The sequence below is a fragment of the Typopeltis vanoorti genome, chromosome 13 (genome assembly GCF_054136105.1).
Source record: "Typopeltis vanoorti isolate ZY-2024b chromosome 13, IOZ_Tvanoo_1.0, whole genome shotgun sequence".
Classification (NCBI taxonomy): domain Eukaryota; kingdom Metazoa; phylum Arthropoda; class Arachnida; order Uropygi; family Thelyphonidae; genus Typopeltis; species Typopeltis vanoorti.
Genome location: NC_143561.1, coordinates 114,598,903 through 114,615,098, shown reverse-complemented (window position 1 = coordinate 114,615,098; position 16,196 = coordinate 114,598,903). Strand labels below are relative to the sequence as shown.

General features: G+C 36.2%; 1 protein-coding gene across 2 annotated transcripts in view; it reads right to left on the bottom strand.

Annotated features, from left to right (window-relative positions):
• Positions 1-14,547, bottom strand: part of LOC150100481 (arginine and glutamate-rich protein 1-like) — a 179,940-nt gene extending 165,393 nt beyond the window's left edge. For both annotated transcript variants that reach the window (XM_090402832.1, XM_090402833.1), the window contains exon 1: positions 14,340-14,547. The gene's annotated coding sequence lies outside the window, so the exon portion shown is untranslated. The remainder of the gene's footprint in view (positions 1-14,339) is intronic.
• Between the last annotated feature and the right edge of the window lie 1,649 nt (positions 14,548-16,196).

Genomic DNA, 16,196 nt, shown 5'->3' with positions numbered 1-16,196 from the left:
TGTAGCTGCAGTTCATTGTAGTTTGTGGATTGAGTAGTAGAGACAGACAGTTGTAGAGTAGGTGCCCTCCCTTGATGAGTCTTTGAACTCCCTGGAGGCATCAATTAAAAAAAACAGAAGAATATCAAGAAGTAGACTGGGTGAATTGTAGGTTATGAAACCTACTATGTTTTTTGATGTATTTGAATAAAAAATAAAAAAATAAATTGTGAACTGAAATACACCAGCATTACTGGATAAAACAAAAGTCAAACCATAAAGTTCAAGTGGCAGGTGACAAGACCCACAATGAGTCTCTGACTGCATGGAGGTCGGATGTTAATAATCATAAAATAAAAATATGAAAAGAAAAAAAACACTGATTGAGCCAGGGAAATATGTGATGAAGTTGTCTGCAAGAGTTGAAAAGATCTGAGCATCATGGTTGTAAAATGTACCAAAAGTTCATGGGCAGGATGTGTTCTTAGAGAAGATATAGACAAACACACAAACACTGCATAAAAGTAGATAAATAAAAATCATGGATAGAATATAAAAGATAAACATCATGAATTTAGAAAAATGCTCTGGAGGCAATTTTGAATGGATTGTTCTGTTTCTATGCTTGTTAATTAACCATATAGTTCTGAAACTATAAGGGAAAAAAAAGAAATGGAGAAAGGACACTGTAAAAGGAATTATAGATGACAAAGATAACATAAAAACAGCAGATATTCTGGACATTTGAACATTATTAAATAAAATAAGCAATGAGAGAGAGAGAGCAGCATTAGAAAATATACAGAATAGTCATGAGTACAAAAAAAAAAAAAAAAAAAAGTGAGAAAAATCTGATATGCAGAGGAGCTGCTGGTTGATAATAAGAAATGCTCAAATATGGAAGTACATATCTCAAAGGTACAAAAACTTTTCCAGTAATGACATCACATAGTCTGGATAACCTGGTTGAATTCCAGATTATCAGAGTAGACTCCCATAACACCCATCTCCATAAAGAGAAATAAAACTAAAAGAGAAATATTAATTTCCTGCCCTTGATGGAGTCATATGACTCATTGTGAGAAGAACTTGAGACACAGAATTATAGAGGAACTTCCCTACTGACTGTTCTAAGTAAGATTTATGCAACCATACATAATGAGATCAGTGATAAGATTTTTACTTTAACACAAACAGTTTGGAAATCATAGAAATACAATGAGCATCTATATTTAAATGTTGTAGATCAGAAAAGGACGACTTCAAAATGTCATTGAAGAGCTTTTCAAAATGTTACCATTGTTGATGTAAAAGAAACATTATATTATTATTACTACTTGACACCTCCAGGGAGTCCAAGGACTCATCGTGGGAGGGCACACTACTCTACTTTGCTAAATACATCTCATCCTCTCCACTAGCGATGGACTGCATTTGAGTGGTTATGGTGCGAGTCGCTTGGAGAGACTGCTGCTGGAAGGTAGAGAAGTGAATAGAGAGAATGAATGAGATCGAGAGGGGGGCGATGTGGAAGAGCAGGAGAGTAAGACAGGAGAGATTGAAGAAGTGGATATGAATGGGGAAGTGAGTGGTATGAGTATAGAAAATGAGAGAACGGGTGTGCAAGAGGAGCAGGGAAACAGGGAGGCTCAGGGTGGACAGGGGTACACAGCATGAGAAAGGTGGATGCTCCAAGAGGAAGTGAGAGCATGTGTAGGCAGGAAAGAAATGGGATGACCAGGGATCAAGAGGAAACAGATAGAATTGCAAAGGGTTCTAAAATGAAGAAGCAGAAAGGGAAATGGCCCCAGTCCAGCATGGAGAGATCACATCGAGTGAGTGGTATCAGTGGAACTAGCTGTAGATCCAGAAATGAGCTGTTGTGTTTGTATACCAATGCTAGAAGTATAAGAAACAAGGTGGATGAAATGTTGCACTAATTGTGTCTGTTCACCCAAAGCTTGTCGGAATAAGTGAGACATGGTTAGATGAGGACGACATCCTGACAGGAATAGAGATGGAAAGGTATGATGTGTTTCATGAGGATAGAAGGGGTAAAAAGGGAGGAGGAGTGCTATTGATGATAGAGAAAGAGTTATGTCCATACAAGGTAGAGATGCAAGAGGGAAATAGGGCCAGTGGTTTTGAGGCAGTATGGTGTGAGATAGAGGTGAATAGAATCAAATACTTGGTGGGATGTTGTTATAGACCTGGTAATGTGGATGGTGGTGATAGTGAAATGTATAGTCAAATAAGCCAAGCAAATAAGAAAAGAATGATTTTAATTATGGCGACATAGACTGGAATGAAGAGATAGCAACTGGAAGTAAAGAAAATTAGTTTCTTGAGTTTTTGAGGGATAACTACCTCAGACAGCATGTAACAGAGGGCTCACTAGGATTAAGGGTCTTGGATTTGGTCATCTCATCGGAGGATGTAATTATAAATGAGGTGTCAAATCATCCACCAATTGGTGAAAGTGACCACGAGGTGATTACCTGGGTGGTTGCCAGCAGTGCAAGGACCCCTATGAAAAAAGGGTATATGTGGAACTACAATGGGGGTGATTATGAAGAGCTCAGGAGACAGCTTGCAGGTGTAGCATGGAATGAGGAGTTAGCTGGAAAAGAGATCAATGCAGCTTGGGGGATTTTCAAAAACTATTTAGTAGATGCAATGTCTAAATGTATTCCACGGGTGAGAAGGTTAAATAAGGTAGGTGTGAGATCAATGAATAAAGAGATTAAGCATGCGATACAGAGAAAAAGTGCATTGTGGAGGCAGCATAAGAGAAGTGGAAGTAACCAATTTCATGAGGTCTACAAAGACCAGGCGAGGAGAGTGACTTGGTTGGTGAGAGTAGCTAAAGAGAGGTATGAACAGCAGTTAGCTAATGAAGCCAAAAAGAATCCTAGGGAGTTCTTTCGATATGTAGCCAGCAAAAGAAAGAATGATTATGGAAGGATGACAGTGATTGGAGGAAATGGTATAAAGACAGCTGTTGCAGAATGTGTGGTGGAGATACTTAATGAGCAGTTCATAAAGATCTTTCAATCTTGTGAATGTGACTTCATGGAGAGATTGAGAACAGTTGATGATAGGGAGGAGAGACTGACTGTAAGTGAGCAAGAGGTGTTTGGGGAGTTGAGTAAACTAGATATAAATAAGGCTGTGGGGCTTGATAATATATCACCGCGTATTCTGAAGGAATGTGCCAGAGAGTTGACACCTGCCTTGACATATTTTTTTAATACGAGTCTTGCACTTGGTCAAGTTCCTAAGGAGTGGAAGGAGGGCAAGTTGTACCACTTCATAAAGGAGGTGATTGAACTCAAGCATCAAACTATAGGCCTATCTCTATGTCTGGTGTTGTGGTTAAGTTGTTGGAGAAGCTTGTGAGAACTAGGATCCAGAGTTGGGTTGACAACAATGGTATAATCTTTGATGGACAGCATGGATTTGCTAAAGGGAGGTCATGTTTTAGTAATCTACTTACTTATTACAATAAAGTGACTGCTTCCTTGGACAGAGGAGAAGGATACACAGTAATATACTTGGATTTCGCAAAAGCTTTTGATAGAGTACCTCATGATAAGTTGACAGTCAAACTAGATCAGATGGGGTTGGATATTAGATTAGTGCATTGGATTGGAGACTGGCTATCTGATAGGTATCAACAAGTTGTGTATGGGGGTGCGATATCCAGGAAAAGGAAAGTCACTAGTGGAGTGTGCCTCAGGGGTCTGTTTTAGGGCCATTACTATTTAACTTGTATATTAATGATATTGGCGAAGATTTGGATGGAGATATTCAGTTGTCTGCAGATGATGCAAAGTTGGGACGAACCATAAAGAGTAGTGAAGATGTTGTGGCCTTGCAAGAAGACTTGAATAAATTGAGTGATTGGGCAAGCAAATGGGGATGTGAGTTCAATGTTGCAAAATGTAAGGTTTTAAAATTTGGAAAACAAAGATGGGATGCAGAATTTATGCTTGGTGAGAATATATTGTTGGAAGTAGAGGAAATAAGAGATCTGGGGGTGATAACCTTGATTGACATGGTGAAATGGAAAAAGCTGATGGAAGTGCTATGAAAAATAGGATTACATTGAAGAGACCAAAGGTTAATAGCTGAATTATATATGAACCAGACTGCCATAATAAAGACAAAAGAAGGAAAAACTAAAAAATATGTGACTGGTAGAGGTGTAAGACAAGGATGCTGCCTGTCACCGACGCTCTTCAATATATTTGCAGAAGAAATGATAAAAAGAAGCATTTGATGAAGAGAAAAGGGGAATAACTATTGGAGGAACAATACAAAATATTAGATTTGCAGATGATCAAGCAATATTAGCTAATACTGAAGACTTACTACAGCATCTAATGAAAAAATTTGAAAGTATATGCAAGAAATATGGAATGAAAATTAACACAAAGAAAACAAAAGTGATGAGAATCTCCAGAAAACAAGGAAATGTTGAGGTGAAGATGAATGAGGAAAATGCAGAACAAGTGAGACTACATAAATATCTTGGTAGTATAATACAAGAAAATGTGACATGGAAATAAAAGAAAGAATTAACAAGAGAAAATATGCATTTTATTGGAAGAAAAATGTGTTTATTAATAAAAAATAAAAATTTAAAGAAAAGACTTATTAAGTGTTATATTGGGAGTATAACTTTATATGGATCACAAACATGGATAATTGGGAAGAGAGAAGCTAAAATGTTGGAGGCATTTGAAATATGGTTATGGAGAAGAATGGAGAAAATAAAGTGGACTGAAAAAATTACCGATGAAGAAGTATTAAGAGTTGAAGAAGAAAGGAATTTCATAATGATGAAAAGGTTATTTCTGACCACAAGAACTATAGGAAAGATAGACTTCTACTTGGGTTTGTAGGTCAGATTTATTACAACTAAGTGATACCAACTAGTTTCGCCAACTATAGCTGTTGGCTTCGTCAGGATAAAGATATATAGATGTAAAACCACTTAAACACTAAAACTGTAAAAGAACCAAATATAACTGCATTTTTACAAAACAGAAGAACGCGTTAATCACATGCATAGAGCGTGTATGATTTAACTTGTTATGTAGGAACGTTCTATAATTTGTAGATATACCTAAAGATATACATTATAATTCCACTATCGTAATTCTGTATATGGGGACAGTTTCCAATAAGATTGCCAGAATTCTCAAGCCACGTGGAATACGAGTGGCTTTTAAACTTTCAAAGACCATCCGCCAACTCTTAAGATCTCCAAAAGACAGTCATCCTTTTTACAAATATGTCGGAGTCTACAATATCCACTGCTCATGCGGTTTGAACTACATTGGCCAGACTTCTAGAAGTTTTGAAATCATGAAAAAGGAACACATAGGAGATGTAAACAATAATAGAGAAGACAAATCGGGGTTAGCCTTTCATTTCTCTAGTACAAACCAAACCATAGAATGGGACGAAAGCTCCATGCCCTATTTAGAGGAGGATTTCCATTCCCGAATGATAAAAGAAGCCACAACAGTTATTCGTTCAAAATAAAACCTAAATAGAAACCAAGGATTAATTCTGCCTGAGATCTTGAAGACCCTCATTACATCTTTGAACTTGCCAGAATTGACTTTTGCTACAAATTATAGAACGTTCCTACATAACAAGTGAACTCATACACGCTCTATGCATGTGATGTACATGTTCTTCTGTTTTTTGTAAAAATGCAATTATATTTGGTTCTTTTACAGTTTTAGTATAACGGTTTTAGTGTTTAAGTGGTTTTACATCTATATATCTTTACCCTGACGAAGCCAACAGCTATAGTTAGCGAAACTAGTTGGTATAACTTAGTTGTAATAAATCGGACCTACAAACCCAAATAGAAGTCTATCTTTCCTAAAGAAAAGAATTCACTGAAGACCATAAGACAAAGCATTATTGGATAGGGTGTGTATTATAAGGAGACAGCCTACTGAAAAGAGTGATAGAAGGGAGAATTGAAGGAAAGCAACCAAGAGGAAGGAGATGACTAATGATGCTTGATGATATAATGGGCACAAGAGGATATCAAGAAATGAAGGATGAAGCAAGAGACAGGAGGAAATTGGAGGAAGAGAATTTGCTGAGATACCATTCGACCTGTCAAGAGACAGAACATTAATGATGATGCCAACAAGAACATTAAGTTGGAGTATTTTTTGTGAGAGGTAACATTGTGGTAATAACCATATCACATGATAAAATGGTTTTATTATTATTATATAATTATAATCTATATTGCTTAAGCTTTCATCTAAATGCATACCTATCTACACAGTATGCTACAATGCAACACCACCTACTGCCACTATAAACTGCATGTGAACTAGGTCCAATTTGCTAATATGAGAGATGAAAAACCAGAGTTCCTGGGAAAATCCCTGCTACTTCTGTAAAGGGAAGCCCCAAATGTGAGATAACCATTTTTAAATTTTGTAATATTCTCAGGATATGAAAAAAAACTCATGACAGTACCACAAACATTGTTATCAAGAAAACCACCAATACACACATCCAACAATGGCCTGCAACTTTCAAAAGCTGAACTGACCTTAAAGTCAGTGAAATCAACATGTTATCACTTCAGACAAGGAAAAAATACATATTAGTACAAAAAAAAAAAAAAAAAAAAAAAAACTTACCAGCAGCTTGCCATTCTTTTGAGAGAGCCTCTGTAGCTCAACTGGTATCAATGTTGCTCTTTTGCTGGAATGTCGCAAGTTCAAATGTCATCTAGGATGTGAATAATATTTATGAAGGCTTTTCAGTCTCATACATACATAGCTGTGAGAATTTTCCTCCAGTTAAAACAGCCAGAACACACAACTAACGGACATAATGCACTGACCTTATACAGTTATTCAGCCATAAGTTCAAACAGTCTATTCCTGTGGACATATTACATTTTACAAGAACCTAAACAGCAAACCTAAAGTCTGAAAGTGCACAGCATTGCTACTGGTCTCATCATGAAACTTTTGTAAATAATTTTCAATACATCTTTAGTTTGAAATGAATAAACAGTATCAATGAAAGAATGATATATTAAAAAAATATCAGAAAAGCACAAAACTAATCTAATATAGTATGATCACTCGTAAACATAATGGAAGAGGAATTTCAGATTAGTAGGAAAGACCCATAGGAAGATTAAGTTCTATGTTGACTGATACAGATTACTGCCTTTAAATAGGAAAATGTAAAATATGACAATATGGAAGGCCTAACAAGTAACAGATTACTTTGGAAGAAAATAACTCACAGGGAGCAAATAATAATTTAAACTTAATTATGTAGTACTATCTGAGTATCTTGTATGCTGTTGTTGTTGGGAGGGGTTACATATCTAGAATTGATTGTTGTGATGGTGATTGCTGAAATGGCAATTGCACAACTTTTACCCAAGCAAGTAAAATTTAGTTTTAATATATATTTTTGTAATGGATAAACTACATCGTGAAACATATACCACAAAATCTGGTAATTCAGTACATTTGATAGCAAGGCAAATTATATGTTCTAATAAGGTCCTGCATTTAACTATTATTATTATTATGTGACACCTCCAGGGAGTCCAAGGACTCATCGTGGGAGGGCACACTACTCTACTTTGCTAAATACATCTCATCCTCTCCACTAGCGATGGACTGCATTTGAGTGGTTATGGTGCGAGTCGCTTGGAGAGACTGCTGCTGGAAGGTAGAGAAGTGAATAGAGAGAATGAATGAGATCGAGAGGGGGGCGATGTGGAAGAGCAGGAGAGTAAGACAGGAGAGATTGAAGAAGTGGATATGAATGGGGAAGTGAGTGGTATGAGTATAGAAAATGAGAGAACGGGTGTGCAAGAGGAGCAGGGAAACAGGGAGGCTCAGGGTGGACAGGGGTACACAGCATGAGAAAGGTGGATGCTCCAAGAGGAAGTGAGAGCATGTGTAGGCAGGAAAGAAATGGGATGACCAGGGATCAAGAGGAAACAGATAGAATTGCAAAGGGTTCTAAAATGAAGAAGCAGAAAGGGAAATGGCCCCAGTCCAGCATGGAGAGATCACATCGAGTGAGTGGTATCAGTGGAACTAGCTGTAGATCCAGAAATGAGCTGTTGTGTTTGTATACCAATGCTAGAAGTATAAGAAACAAGGTGGATGAAATGTTGCACTAATTGTGTCTGTTCACCCAAAGCTTGTCGGAATAAGTGAGACATGGTTAGATGAGGACGACATCCTGACAGGAATAGAGATGGAAAGGTATGATGTGTTTCATGAGGATAGAAGGGGTAAAAAGGGAGGAGGAGTGCTATTGATGATAGAGAAAGAGTTATGTCCATACAAGGTAGAGATGCAAGAGGGAAATAGGGCCAGTGGTTTTGAGGCAGTATGGTGTGAGATAGAGGTGAATAGAATCAAATACTTGGTGGGATGTTGTTATAGACCTGGTAATGTGGATGGTGGTGATAGTGAAATGTATAGTCAAATAAGCCAAGCAAATAAGAAAAGGATGATTTTAATTATGGCGACATAGACTGGAATGAAGAGATAGCAACTGGAAGTAAAGAAAATTAGTTTCTTGAGTTTTTGAGGGATAACTACCTCAGACAGCATGTAACAGAGGGCTCACTAGGATTAAGGGTCTTGGATTTGGTCATCTCATCGGAGGATGTAATTATAAATGAGGTGTCAAATCATCCACCAATTGGTGAAAGTGACCACGAGGTGATTACCTGGGTGGTTGCCAGCAGTGCAAGGACCCCTATGAAAAAAGGGTATATGTGGAACTACAATGGGGGTGATTATGAAGAGCTCAGGAGACAGCTTGCAGGTGTAGCATGGAATGAGGAGTTAGCTGGAAAAGAGATCAATGCAGCTTGGGGGATTTTCAAAAACTATTTAGTAGATGCAATGTCTAAATGTATTCCACGGGTGAGAAGGTTAAATAAGGTAGGTGTGAGATCAATGAATAAAGAGATTAAGCATGCGATACAGAGAAAAAGTGCATTGTGGAGGCAGCATAAGAGAAGTGGAAGTAACCAATTTCATGAGGTCTACAAAGACCAGGCGAGGAGAGTGACTTGGTTGGTGAGAGTAGCTAAAGAGAGGTATGAACAGCAGTTAGCTAATGAAGCCAAAAAGAATCCTAGGGAGTTCTTTCGATATGTAGCCAGCAAAAGAAAGAATGATTATGGAAGGATGACAGTGATTGGAGGAAATGGTATAAAGACAGCTGTTGCAGAATGTGTGGTGGAGATACTTAATGAGCAGTTCATAAAGATCTTTCAATCTTGTGAATGTGACTTCATGGAGAGATTGAGAACAGTTGATGATAGGGAGGAGAGACTGACTGTAAGTGAGCAAGAGGTGTTTGGGGAGTTGAGTAAACTAGATATAAATAAGGCTGTGGGGCTTGATAATATATCACCGCGTATTCTGAAGGAATGTGCCAGAGAGTTGACACCTGCCTTGACATATTTTTTTAATACGAGTCTTGCACTTGGTCAAGTTCCTAAGGAGTGGAAGGAGGGCAAGTTGTACCACTTCATAAAGGAGGTGATTGAACTCAAGCATCAAACTATAGGCCTATCTCTATGTCTGGTGTTGTGGTTAAGTTGTTGGAGAAGCTTGTGAGAACTAGGATCCAGAGTTGGGTTGACAACAATGGTATAATCTTTGATGGACAGCATGGATTTGCTAAAGGGAGGTCATGTTTTAGTAATCTACTTACTTATTACAATAAAGTGACTGCTTCCTTGGACAGAGGAGAAGGATACACAGTAATATACTTGGATTTCGCAAAAGCTTTTGATAGAGTACCTCATGATAAGTTGACAGTCAAACTAGATCAGATGGGGTTGGATATTAGATTAGTGCATTGGATTGGAGACTGGCTATCTGATAGGTATCAACAAGTTGTGTATGGGGGTGCGATATCCAGGAAAAGGAAAGTCACTAGTGGAGTGTGCCTCAGGGGTCTGTTTTAGGGCCATTACTATTTAACTTGTATATTAATGATATTGGCGAAGATTTGGATGGAGATATTGTTGTCTGCAGATGATGCAAAGTTGGGACGAACCATAAAGAGTAGTGAAGATGTTGTGGCCTTGCAAGAAGACTTGAATAAATTGAGTGATTGGGCAAGCAAATGGGGATGTGAGTTCAATGTTGCAAAATGTAAGGTTTTAAAATTTGGAAAACAAAGATGGGATGCAGAATTTATGCTTGGTGAGAATATATTGTTGGAAGTAGAGGAAATAAGAGATCTGGGGTGATAACCTTGATTGACATGGTGAAATGGAAAAAGCTGATGGAAGTGCTATGAAAAATAGGATTACATTGAAGAGACCAAAGGTTAATAGCTGAATTATATATGAACCAGACTGCCATAATAAAGACAAAAGAAGGAAAAACTAAAAAATATGTGACTGGTAGAGGTGTAAGACAAGGATGCTGCCTGTCACCGACGCTCTTCAATATATTTGCAGAAGAAATGATAAAAAGAAGCATTTGATGAAGAGAAAAGGGGAATAACTATTGGAGGAACAATACAAAATATTAGATTTGCAGATGATCAAGCAATATTAGCTAATACTGAAGACTTACTACAGCATCTAATGAAAAAATTTGAAAGTATATGCAAGAAATATGGAATGAAAATTAACACAAAGAAAACAAAAGTGATGAGAATCTCCAGAAAACAAGGAAATGTTGCGGTGAAGATGAATGAGGAAAATGCAGAACAAGTGAGACTACATAAATATCTTGGTAGTATAATACAAGAAAATGTGACATGGAAATAAAAGAAAGAATTAACAAGGGAAAATATGCATTTTATTGGAAGAAAAATGTGTTTATTAATAAAAAATAAAAATTTAAAGAAAAGACTTATTAAGTGTTATATTGGGAGTATAACTTTATATGGATCACAAACATGGATAATTGGGAAGAGAGAAGCTAAAATGTTGGAGGCATTTGAAATATGGTTATGGAGAAGAATGGAGAAAATAAAGTGGACTGAAAAAATTACCGATGAAGAAGTATTAAGAGTTGAAGAAGAAAGGAATTTCATAATGATGAAAAGGTTATTTCTGACCACAAGAACTATAGGAAAGATAGACTTCTACTTGGGTTTGTAGGTCAGATTTATTACAACTAAGTGATACCAACTAGTTTCGCCAACTATAGCTGTTGGCTTCGTCAGGATAAAGATATATAGATGTAAAACCACTTAAACACTAAAACTGTAAAAGAACCAAATATAACTGCATTTTTACAAAACAGAAGAACGCGTTAATCACATGCATAGAGCGTGTATGATTTAACTTGTTATGTAGGAACGTTCTATAATTTGTAGATATACCTAAAGATATACATTATAATTCCACTATCGTAATTCTGTATATGGGGACAGTTTCCAATAAGATTGCCAGAATTCTCAAGCCACGTGGAATACGAGTGGCTTTTAAACTTTCAAAGACCATCCGCCAACTCTTAAGATCTCCAAAAGACAGTCATCCTTTTTACAAATATGTCGGAGTCTACAATATCCACTGCTCATGCGGTTTGAACTACATTGGCCAGACTTCTAGAAGTTTTGAAATCATGAAAAAGGAACACATAGGAGATGTAAACAATAATAGAGAAGACAAATCGGGGTTAGCCTTTCATTTCTCTAGTACAAACCAAACCATAGAATGGGACGAAAGCTCCATGCCCTATTTAGAGGAGGATTTCCATTCCCGAATGATAAAAGAAGCCACAACAGTTATTCGTTCAAAATAAAACCTAAATAGAAACCAAGGATTAATTCTGCCTGAGATCTTGAAGACCCTCATTACATCTTTGAACTTGCCAGAATTGACTTTTGCTACAAATTATAGAACGTTCCTACATAACAAGTGAACTCATACACGCTCTATGCATGTGATGTACATGTTCTTCTGTTTTTTGTAAAAATGCAATTATATTTGGTTCTTTTACAGTTTTAGTATAACGGTTTTAGTGTTTAAGTGGTTTTACATCTATATATCTTTACCCTGACGAAGCCAACAGCTATAGTTAGCGAAACTAGTTGGTATAACTTAGTTGTAATAAATCGGACCTACAAACCCAAATAGAAGTCTATCTTTCCTAAAGAAAAGAATTCACTGAAGACCATAAGACAAAGCATTATTGGATAGGGTGTGTATTATAAGGAGACAGCCTACTGAAAAGAGTGATAGAAGGGAGAATTGAAGGAAAGCAACCAAGAGGAAGGAGATGACTAATGATGCTTGATGATATAATGGGCACAAGAGGATATCAAGAAATGAAGGATGAAGCAAGAGACAGGAGGAAATTGGAGGAAGAGAATTTGCTGAGATACCATTCGACCTGTCAAGAGACAGAACATTAATGATGATGCCAACAAGAACATTAAGTTGGAGTATTTTTTGTGAGAGGTAACATTGTGGTAATAACCATATCACATGATAAAATGGTTTTATTATTATTATATAATTATAATCTATATTGCTTAAGCTTTCATCTAAATGCATACCTATCTACACAGTATGCTACAATGCAACACCACCTACTGCCACTATAAACTGCATGTGAACTAGGTCCAATTTGCTAATATGAGAGATGAAAAACCAGAGTTCCTGGGAAAATCCCTGCTACTTCTGTAAAGGGAAGCCCCAAATGTGAGATAACCATTTTTAAATTTTGTAATATTCTCAGGATATGAAAAAAAACTCATGACAGTACCACAAACATTGTTATCAAGAAAACCACCAATACACACATCCAACAATGGCCTGCAACTTTCAAAAGCTGAACTGACCTTAAAGTCAGTGAAATCAACATGTTATCACTTCAGACAAGGAAAAAATACATATTAGTACAAAAAAAAAAAAAAAAAAAAAAAAAACTTACCAGCAGCTTGCCATTCTTTTGAGAGAGCCTCTGTAGCTCAACTGGTATCAATGTTGCTCTTTTGCTGGAATGTCGCAAGTTCAAATGTCATCTAGGATGTGAATAATATTTATGAAGGCTTTTCAGTCTCATACATACATAGCTGTGAGAATTTTCCTCCAGTTAAAACAGCCAGAACACACAACTAACGGACATAATGCACTGACCTTATACAGTTATTCAGCCATAAGTTCAAACAGTCTATTCCTGTGGACATATTACATTTTACAAGAACCTAAACAGCAAACCTAAAGTCTGAAAGTGCACAGCATTGCTACTGGTCTCATCATGAAACTTTTGTAAATAATTTTCAATACATCTTTAGTTTGAAATGAATAAACAGTATCAATGAAAGAATGATATATTAAAAAAATATCAGAAAAGCACAAAACTAATCTAATATAGTATGATCACTCGTAAACATAATGGAAGAGGAATTTCAGATTAGTAGGAAAGACCCATAGGAAGATTAAGTTCTATGTTGACTGATACAGATTACTGCCTTTAAATAGGAAAATGTAAAATATGACAATATGGAAGGCCTAACAAGTAACAGATTACTTTGGAAGAAAATAACTCACAGGGAGCAAATAATAATTTAAACTTAATTATGTAGTACTATCTGAGTATCTTGTATGCTGTTGTTGTTGGGAGGGGTTACATATCTAGAATTGATTGTTGTGATGGTGATTGCTGAAATGGCAATTGCACAACTTTTACCCAAGCAAGTAAAATTTAGTTTTAATATATATTTTTGTAATGGATAAACTACATCGTGAAACATATACCACAAAATCTGGTAATTCAGTACATTTGATAGCAAGGCAAATTATATGTTCTAATAAGGTCCTGCATTTAACTATTATTATTATTATGTGACACCTCCAGGGAGTCCATAGACTCATCGACGGAGAGTGTGCCAACAGCATTGAACGATTAATCCCCTTCCAACTACTAACCGCGCTGAAACTTTGTAAACTTTTTGCGTGAGCCATTAGTAGCAGGGGTTCTATCAATCGACCAACCTTTGCTGGCTATATGTTAACTATCTGGCAAAATAAGGCAGATCAACAAAACATTTTGATATTCAGTAAAAATATTATAATCATCTTAATTAAACGACGTAACAGATCGCCACAAATTTTGTGTACGGCAGCTTCATTTATACATTTCAAATATTTTTTCTCTCTCTCTCAGTAATGTAACTTATGGCGAACTAGCGTGCACAAAATATCTATCTCCAGCTTTATACATCTTAATACATGGTACCTCTTCGTCTGAAATTTGTAAGAACTATATCATACATTACTGGGTAATTAACAAGGTGCGAAACAATATTTCAATAAATATAACGTGTACTCTAATCCAGCTCACCTGTAAAAACGTTGCTGATATTTCATGAACTAATAACTGCAAAACACTTTTGTGTTCTATTACTGTCAGAAATTTATATTTTTGATTATTAATCTATAACAATATACAAACATTATCTTTATGATTCATTTATATGCGAGTTTTTTTGCTGCGATTTAAACCTTTGTTTCATTATTCCACAAAACATCGCAGTCATAACACTACTAAATTTTTCTCAGGAACCGCCAGGCGGCTCTGAAACAGTATACGAAATAGGGATACAAACTATTCTCAAGAGAGTCCAAATAATTCCAACTAACAGAAAAGGGGAGGGGGAAGGTTATACCAAAAAACAAATTAAGGGAGGAAAGTACGTTAATAAAACATAGTTTATATTAATATTAACATATGCAAAACATCTTTCAATACTTTTCGGTGATATATTCAATACTAAAATACGAATCGTTCATTTTGACCTTCACAACAGTAAAAAAAAATGTTACACTCGTGTATTTAAATTAAGGAGATATTAAATCCCACATTGTTTTAAAACCGAATAAGAAACTGAAAGATTGGAATCAGAGAGTTTCATGCCGAATATAGTAAACTATAAAAGTATCGGCGATTACTAGCGTGAGCTAATGCAAGTAGTCCTAGTACGTAGTACAATCTCGGGCAACTCGCGGCAAAGGTAGTAAGGTTCTGATCGCTATTCTTGGTATTTTCCATAATGTAAAAACACATTTCCTAGGAAATGTATGCTGTTATTACATTATGGTGGGAGGTCACTACCCAGACCGGTTTCAGCATTTTTTGAGGCTTCATCAGTGAGTAGCTAGACCAAATAAATACCAAAGGGTATAGCGAAAAGAACTTATACACTCTGCTATACGAGTTGTCAAAAAGGTGCAACCATTAAGTTACTTAAATATAAAGAGCCCACATTGTTTCGGCGATGCTTTTGGACAGCATTAAAAATTTTAAGGGAGGTTTTAGGTGCAACACCCCAAACATTGAGAAGTATTCTAAGCATGGGAGAATTTGGGATGTGTATATGGTTGGAGTTGGTTATGTGAAAAATATCCTTTTGAACAAAAGAGAATGATTAGTTTGTTGGATGCCGAGGAAGTTATTGATGTAATGTGTTTATGCCTGGAGAAACTAGGAGTAAACGTTAGTCCAAGCAGAAAGATCTGATCTTGTCTGGTGATTTGTGTTACTGAGGGTATGGATAGGCGAATTGATATCTCTTTTGCGAGAGAAAATACAAGACTGTGCTTAATGACATTGAACATGACAAGGCTGTCCTCGTTCCATTGAAGGAGAGTATGAAGACCAACGTGTAGGGCACTGGTTTTAGATGATCTTGCAGCCTGGGATATCCGAGTGCTGCATGGATCATCGAATGAGTAGGATTGAAATATACAAGAATTCAAAATAATAGAAAAATAATATCACAAAAAATAATTAAAAAATATAATTCTTTATACATACCAATGTATAAACTAACTTGACCACAAGAGACATCTTTAGGAACAAAAACCCAATGAAGCCCTTAATTCTTCCAGCTTCTCCCCAAAATTCATAAATTTTAATTTCTTCATACTTGCTATTTAATCGTTTATGTTTAAATAGTGTTTTAAGAGCAAGTATAAAATTTCATAATACTGGCTGAACAAGTAGACACAACCACCTCGTAATAGTGATGATGTTGATGTTGACAAAGTTCATTACCCTCATCACATATATGGAATATTTACAAATATATATACAATTGAACTGTTCACTATAAATATTCAGTACAGAATGTTATATAAATATGCATACATTTTAATAATAATAATAATACTCCCGAGGAACCCCACCTTGTCGTGGCGG